This window comes from Mandrillus leucophaeus, unplaced genomic scaffold, assembly GCF_000951045.1.
Source record: "Mandrillus leucophaeus isolate KB7577 unplaced genomic scaffold, Mleu.le_1.0 Scaffold107, whole genome shotgun sequence".
Lineage (NCBI taxonomy): Eukaryota > Metazoa > Chordata > Mammalia > Primates > Cercopithecidae > Mandrillus > Mandrillus leucophaeus.
Window position 1 is genome coordinate 930,011 of NW_012098876.1, and position 7,467 is coordinate 937,477.

At 43.5% G+C, this 7,467-nt stretch overlaps 1 protein-coding gene across 2 annotated transcripts in view; it reads left to right on the forward strand.

Moving 5' to 3' along the window:
• Window positions 1-6: 6 nt before the first annotated feature.
• Window positions 7-7,467, forward strand: part of OSBPL10 (oxysterol binding protein-like 10) — a 409,019-nt gene continuing 401,558 nt past the window's right edge. For both annotated transcript variants that reach the window (XM_011985422.1, XM_011985430.1), the window contains exon 1: window positions 7-116. The gene's annotated coding sequence lies outside the window, so the exon portion shown is untranslated. The remainder of the gene's footprint in view (window positions 117-7,467) is intronic.

Genomic DNA, 7,467 nt, shown 5'->3' on the forward strand with positions numbered 1-7,467 from the left:
AGCAGCCCGGGCTCTGTGGCCGCTAGCCCGTCCGGGGGAGGCGGCCGCAGGAGGGAGCCGGCGCTCGAGGGCGTGCTCAGCAAATACACCAACCTCCTCCAGGGCTGGCAGAACAGGTAACCCGCCAGCCGCCCGCGCCACCGTGCACAGCTCTGTGTGTGTGTGTGTGTGTGTGTGTGTGCATGTGTGTGTGTATGTGTGTACGCGCGCGCGCGATTGTGCCTCCAGTGAACCGGGTGATGCCTCCCAACGGTGCCCTTCCTGCGTCCCTGCTTTCCTCCAGGTGGGGTTCTCAGGATGGGGCGCGCCGTGTCTCCACCCCGGGACCGCACCACAGTGGCGGGGAGGGAGGCGAGAGCCCAGGTTTTCTTCTGTGCTGGCACCTGCAGAAACTGGAGTGGCAGGAGGAGCGTGCTGGTCCCCGTGCTCTGCTTGTCCGTGGTTTCCCGCACCCCTGAGGAATGACTGGGAAAGGGAGGCAGAAGGGGCGTGCTTTGTGCCTGGGTGAAAAAGCGTTAGCACGTCTGCTCCGATTACAGTAATTCTCTAAATACCATAGTTCATTTTAAAGTTTGGTGTTTCAGAACACTACCACCATCAACAAAAATCCTGCCACTTTGACAAGTGCACATACTCCTGCCCCAGTTTGTGCCTTGCAACCTCCGATGTCTGTAACGGAAATTTTGTTTGAAAACAGAGGCCAGGCGCGGTGCTTCACGCTTGTAATCTCGGTACTTTGGGAGGTCAAGGTGGGCGGATCACGAAGTCAGGAGTTCGAGACCAGCCTGGCCAACATGGTGAAACCCCGTCTCTACTAAAAATACAAAAAATTAGCCGGGCGTGGCGGCGCACGCCTGTAATTCCAGCTACTCAGGAGTCTGAGGCAGGAGAATCGCTTGAACCCGGGATGCGGAGGTTGCAGTGAGCCGAGATCGCGCCGTTGCAATCTAACCGGGCCGACAGTGCGACACTCCGACTCAAAAAAAAAATAAATAAATAAAATAAAAAGAAAGAAAAAATACCCTCGCCGCTTTTAATATTAATAGCAATTTACATTATTATCATTATTTCCTCTTCAGGTCCCTTTTGAAGTTTCGTGCTCACTTCCACCGCACAGTTGAGAAGCCTAGTTGTGGACACGTGGAAGGATGGGGCTGTCGAGGAAAGGGGCTTAGGAGGCACTTGGAACGGTGGTAGTGTGTGTGATCTGCCATCGTGAGGAAGACAAGAACAGATGTGGCACTGCTGTTTACTTTTTGTTTTTTTTTTTCAATTTGTTTTTCAAAAGCAAGCCAGAGGGAAATACAAGTGTCAGTGCGAGGAGAGCAATGCTTTTTGGAGAGGTGGTTGGTGGGGTATTTTGTCCTGCCTATTTAATAGTCTCCAGATCTTAATAGACTTGGGGCTCTTAAGGATGTTTGTGAGATTTGAATCATATCCTGGAACGTTGCTTATCTCTGTTGCATGGACGATATTACTTGGTTATCTCTTCCTGTAGATTGTTTGGAAATGTTCAGATTTGCTTCCATCTGAAACGTATCAGCCAGTTATTTGCACGAAACTCAACTTGGAGGAAGAGGACTTTTGAAGTATGGAAACCGAGTCGTTTCTATATTGATACTGTACATATAGGACTTTCTGAGTCACCTGGGCTTCCTGGGAGGTGTGCTACTATGTTAGTGGAAGTTGCACTTAATTTTTGAATCCTTTTATTTTTCAAAATAGTCCTAGTGTCTGCTGTTGCCTCTCCCTTTCCCCTTTCAATTCGTGAAAGCTGAAAAAGAATAGGTAGAATGCGTAGGTACAGGGAGATGTGAGATGACTAAATCTGATTTCAGTTCTTGGTAATTATGTCTTGTTAATGGGAACTCATGGTGCCTTGTCAGTAACAGCATTTTGTTGGTGTGTTGAGCAATCACTTTTATTGCTTTTTCTTCAAGTAGCTTATGAGGCCAACAGAACTTTTGCCCTGGATTACAGTTATTTTATTATTTACTTGCTGGGGAACAATATTTTACCTGCAATGTGTATTAAAGGATTTGTTCTTTGGAGTGGATTTAGGAGGCATTGGAGTAATATTCTTTTGCATTATTTTAAAGCCATTGTGGTGTTTAGGTTAGAGGCAAGGTTGAGAAGAAGCACATTTAATGCCATTAATAATACCTATGTGATCGCAGGCTACCTAGGTGAAATGTTGTATTATATACACTCCTGAGTGCGCTTAAGTGATGTCTCATCTTTATTGAATTTGTTTACTGTGATTTATAGCCGTCTGCCTATGTTTGTTCTTACCACAGTAGACTCACCGTTCTCCAAGTCTACCACTGACTCCATAAGCATTGTCTGTAATTGTTAACATCTCAGTGTCAGGGTTTCTATTTCCCACATTGTGTTCTCTGAACGATGGCTGAGGGTCCATTAGTGGTTTGGAGAAGATTTACGATGACTCTGTGATTGCAAAATTCTCCCTTCTCTAGGGGTCTTGTGAAAGGAGAGCTGGATTAGTGAAAAGGAAGAGAGAAAAGGATAAAAATAGAAACTTTGAAAATGTATTCATTTGTTCATTTGTTCAATTAATTTATCTATTCAGAGACCGTTTTATTGAGCACCTACTATGTGGCAGGCAGTGTTCTAGGAGCTGGAGCTACTATCCTTCCCTGGTCCAGGGAAATGCCTTAGTGCAAATAGCCAACTGATTCATGCTGCCTTTCTTTCTGGGCCTCATAGCATCTTCCTTTGGCAGTTCTTTTCAAAGTGCCCACAGTTAATGACAAATCTATAGCAACCAAGTTCTTGGTCCATCCTCTGAGGCTGCTGTGCAATTGTAATGCTCTTCACCAGCTCCCAGGACTTAACACCGATCACCCACTAACAGTTTGTACCCTGGTGTCCTCTTGCGTGTTCTCAAGTTGCCATAAAACTTATATTTTAACATTTGGCATCATACTCTGCCTTTATTTGTAGCCTCATCCTCATGCCCTTAGGAAGGCAGTTTGGGCCAGAATACAAAATAAGTGACATAAAGAGAGGTCACAGAGAAGAAAACTGCATGATGGGAACGTGCTGAACTGAGGAGAGTAAGTTCAGGACATTTGGCTCACACTCACTGGATGAGAATGTGAAATACTTAGAGTATGGGGAAAACATGCATTAAGGTCTTTCTGTCATTCATTATAGATATTTAAGGAAAATATTTCAGGCATAATAACATTGTATAGATTTACAGGATGGCATTGAAGAGTCAGTGTGTCGATACAAATGAACAACAATAAAAAATCCAGAAAGTGGCAAGTGCTATGAAGGTTAAAAAAAGGTGATGAGATAAAGGCAAGTATTTGTAGCAATAATTTTAAGTGTGGGTCTAGTGTCTTTACTGCTATTCACATTTTAACTTAGAGCACTCTCTTATTACCCATCTTATCACTCATCTAGAGTGAACCAGGGGGAGAGTAAACCTCAAGAACTTGGGGAGGCACATGACATAGCACCTAGTTGGCCAGGATTAGAATTTCAGACTGGGTTCTGGTGGCCCAGAAGGATTTTAGGAAGGGAAGTGATCCTTATTTGGTCACTCTGGCTTCTGTGTAGAGATGAGATTTTCAACGGGCCAAAGCATGAAGCAGGGAGACCAGTTAGGAGCCCGGCTGAGTGGTTTAGGAAAGAGATACTGGTGGCCTGGGCTGGGGGTTGGCAGAGAGTTGGAGAGCCGGGATGGATCTGTTGTGGAGCGGGTGGAAATTGCCGATGAATTTGATGTGGAGGTGAGAGGGGGCATGGATAACTCTTGATTTGTGGGTCTGAGAGGCTGGGAGGTTGAGACGTCCTTTGTGGAGATGAGGATCACAGGAGGGGAATGTGTTTGTGGGGAGGGTGAGGCTTGGCCACGAGTTCTGTTTGGACTGTGTTCAGTTTGAGATGCCTACCCGTAGTAAGAAACTGGCTGTAGGAACTTTCATTTGCCCTACGTCTAACTTTACTCTCAAACTAAAATGGAACTATTTTGGAGTTGCTGATAATATCAAGTATCTGAGGAAATAATTTCTAATTGGATCTAGAAATCGTTATTTAAATATCTAAGGGTTGCCATTGCCATTCACTTTTTCTTATTTGGAGAAAAGAAGACACTGCAAATGTGGAACCAACCTCCAGTTCTCTTTTTGGTGATTGGCGGGGTTGTAAGAACTCAATAAAATGCTAAAGGACAACAAATCTTGACCAGGATTAAGGAAGACAAGGCTGGGTGCATTGGCTCACACCTGTAATCCCAGCACTTTGGGAGGCTGAGGTGGGAGGATCACTTGAGCCCAGGAGTTCCCGACCAGCCTGGGAACCATGGTGAAACCCTGTCTCCACAAAATAAAAATATAAAAATTAGCCAGTTGTGGTGGCTTAGACCTGTAGTCACTGCTGCTCAGGGGTCTGTGGTGGGAGGATTGCTTGAGCACCAGAGGTCAAGGCTGCAGTGAGCTATGATCACACCACTGGACTCCAGCCTGGGCAACAGTGGAAGAGCCTGTCTCTAAAGTAGACGTTTATTTGGGGAGGAAGAGTAGTGTAGACTTTGGATTCAAATCTTGATATCAACACTTAGCATGCATGTGACCATGGGCTAGCTCTTTAATTGCACTGGGCTTCTGTTGTTCTCTTCTGTTAAATGTGGGAAATGATGCTACTCTTTTCATTAGTTCAATGTGAAGATTAAATGAGATTATCGGTGTATAAGGGACTGAGAATAGTACATAGCAAGATACCAAGAAGTGGTAGCTATTATTAGATCTTCAATTTGTCTGTTTTTAAGTAGGCACTTTCTGGTCCATAAAATTCTTGGTTTTTATTCTGAGTGCTGTGGTTACCCTGGGACCACATTAACATAATTATCATAGAGTTCTTTGGGGAGAAGATGATTACTTTATTTTGAAGGGATCCTTTTAAAACTTGGCACCAAACATTTACAGCTCCCCTTCCTAGCCTCTAATTCCTATCTTCCTTTCCTATTTTATTTCTCTCTATATACCTTGCTACTATCTGACATGCTTTATATTTTCCTTTTTTTGGTCTCTCCACACTAGAGTATAAGCTCCCTGAGGACAGATAATTTTTTCTGTCTTTGTCACTGCTGGATCTCCAGTGTTGAGAACAGGGTCTGGTATGCAGTAAGGGTAGAGTAAGTATTGTCAAATGGATAAAAAAATGAATAAATGACAGAGAAGGAAACCAGGGCTTAGTTCTGTTTGAGCCAGTGTTAGCTATTGTTAATATTAGAAGTCTTGGTTCTGTACCTGCTCTTCACCTTGTCTTTGTGTTGCTGTGTTTATCATCTGTCCTGCTCTCTGCAAACAGTCTTTGGTTCTGGGTCAGGGAGTATGACTCTTCTTGTGACATACCCACCCTGATTTAGGGCCCACCACAGCTCACCCATTGGGGGCCATCAGTGACCAAATATCCAGGGCTTGCTTTTGACTCTATCTGGATTAACAACATATGTTGGGTGTTTAGTGTTTAGCCCCCAGCATTTTGGGGCCACTTATCCCAAATTGAAGCATCACTGGGGTATATACTAATTTTTAAAGCCACCTTGAAGGACACTAAGTGTTTTTTTTGGAGTATCCCAATAATTTTCGAGGGGATTGGTGTTACCAGGGTTGAAAATCACTGCTGTGGGTTTTGTATTCTTGTCTGCATGTACACAGGAAATATCTGCACATCTTCCTGTCTAGTCTGCCGGAGCGTTTGGAGGCTGCGTGCTAAAAATCCTTTAGGGACACTAGATAGTTTCATTGATAGTAACAATAAAAGGGATGGTTGCCTAGGTTACAAAACAGTGTATAATATTGTTTATTCACTTATGGTTCAAAATACTTGCTTTGTATTAACCACTCCCTGCAGAATCTGCCCTCCCCTTCCTTTGAAAGTGTGTATATATTTAAGGAGATTCACACCAAACTGGTTTCCTTTGGTTGGTGGGATTATGGGTGATTTCCATTATCTTCTCTTGTCTGTTTTCCCAAGGTGAACTTGTGTCTGTTTTGCAGTTTGAAAAAGTTGTGGAGACAAAGAAAAGCTGCTCGTGCCTTTTCACGTCGTTTCTTTAACTGTGAGTTTTGCGAGTCAATCTCAAGTCTAATCAGCATTCAGGAAACTACACAAATCATATACATACGCAGTTCACCAAATTTTCATAAATGGAACACACCCACATTAAGAAACAGCTGCCAAAACATTCCCTGTCCCCCACAGCCCCTTTCCTCCTTGTGGTATCTCCCCGCGTAAGGTAACTGCTGTTGTGACCTCAACACCATTGAATTGTTTGGTCTCTTTTTGAACTTTGTATTGTGTAATATGTGATCTGTGTGTCTGGCTTCTTTCTCTTAACATTATGTTTGGGAGGCTCACGCATGTTTCTGTGTACAGTTGTGGTCTGTTTATTTTCATTGCTATTTGGTATTCCATTGTATGAATATACTAAATACATATGTCTATTGTAGGTTGGTATTTGAGTTCTTTTCAGTTTTTGACCCTATTCATAGGGTCACAATGCTGTGAACATTCTACTACCTGTGTTTTGGAGAACATATGTGTCCATTTCTGTGGATATACACCTAGGAGTGTTTGCTCATGTCCAGCTTATTAGATACTAGCGGAGAGTTTTCCATAGTGGTTGTGTGCATTAATACTTCTACCAAAAGGGTGTAGAGAGAGTGCTGTGTGTACCACATTCTCATCCACGCTTGATATTGTCTCTTGTTTTCATGTCATCCAATTTTAATATGCCTTTCCCTGATGACTACTGAGGTTGAGCATGTTTTCATGTATTAATTGGCATTTGGATGTCACGTTTTTGCAAGTTGCTCTTTAAGTCCTCTGCCCATTTATCTGTTGGGTGTCTGCCTTTTTCTCCTTGACTTTTAAGAGATGTTTATATATTCTGGGTACGTGCCCGTTGCTGGATGCCAGTACACAGGTGCCTGGGCACTGCATATATAGAGACGTGATGTATCATGCAGGTATTACGTCCTGTGGATATACCACAGTTTGTTTATCTAATACCTGTAGGATGACATTTGGGCTGTTTCCAGTTTTTAACGATTACAGATAAAGCTGCTTATTTCTGTGCAAGTCTTTGTGTGGTCACATGCTTTTATTTCTTTTGGGTAAATACCTAGCATTAGAATTGCTGGTGTATCCATCCTGTGTAGAAAGTGCTAACCTGTTTTCCAAAGCAGCTGAACCATTTCACACTGCCACCAGCAGTGTGTATAAGTGAATACATGGCTCCCTGTCTTGGCCATCTTCATGTTGCTACCTGGAGAGCTTTGGGAAAACAGGACTGCCACTTCCTCATGCGCATGGCATTGCTTCTGAGAGGGGCAGTCTAGGGAGAAGCTGTGTAGTCCTTCTTACCTTTCCAGCTTTGCCTCCTTTTGGCCAAATGACCTTGGGCAAGTTATGTAACTATTTGGGCGTTGG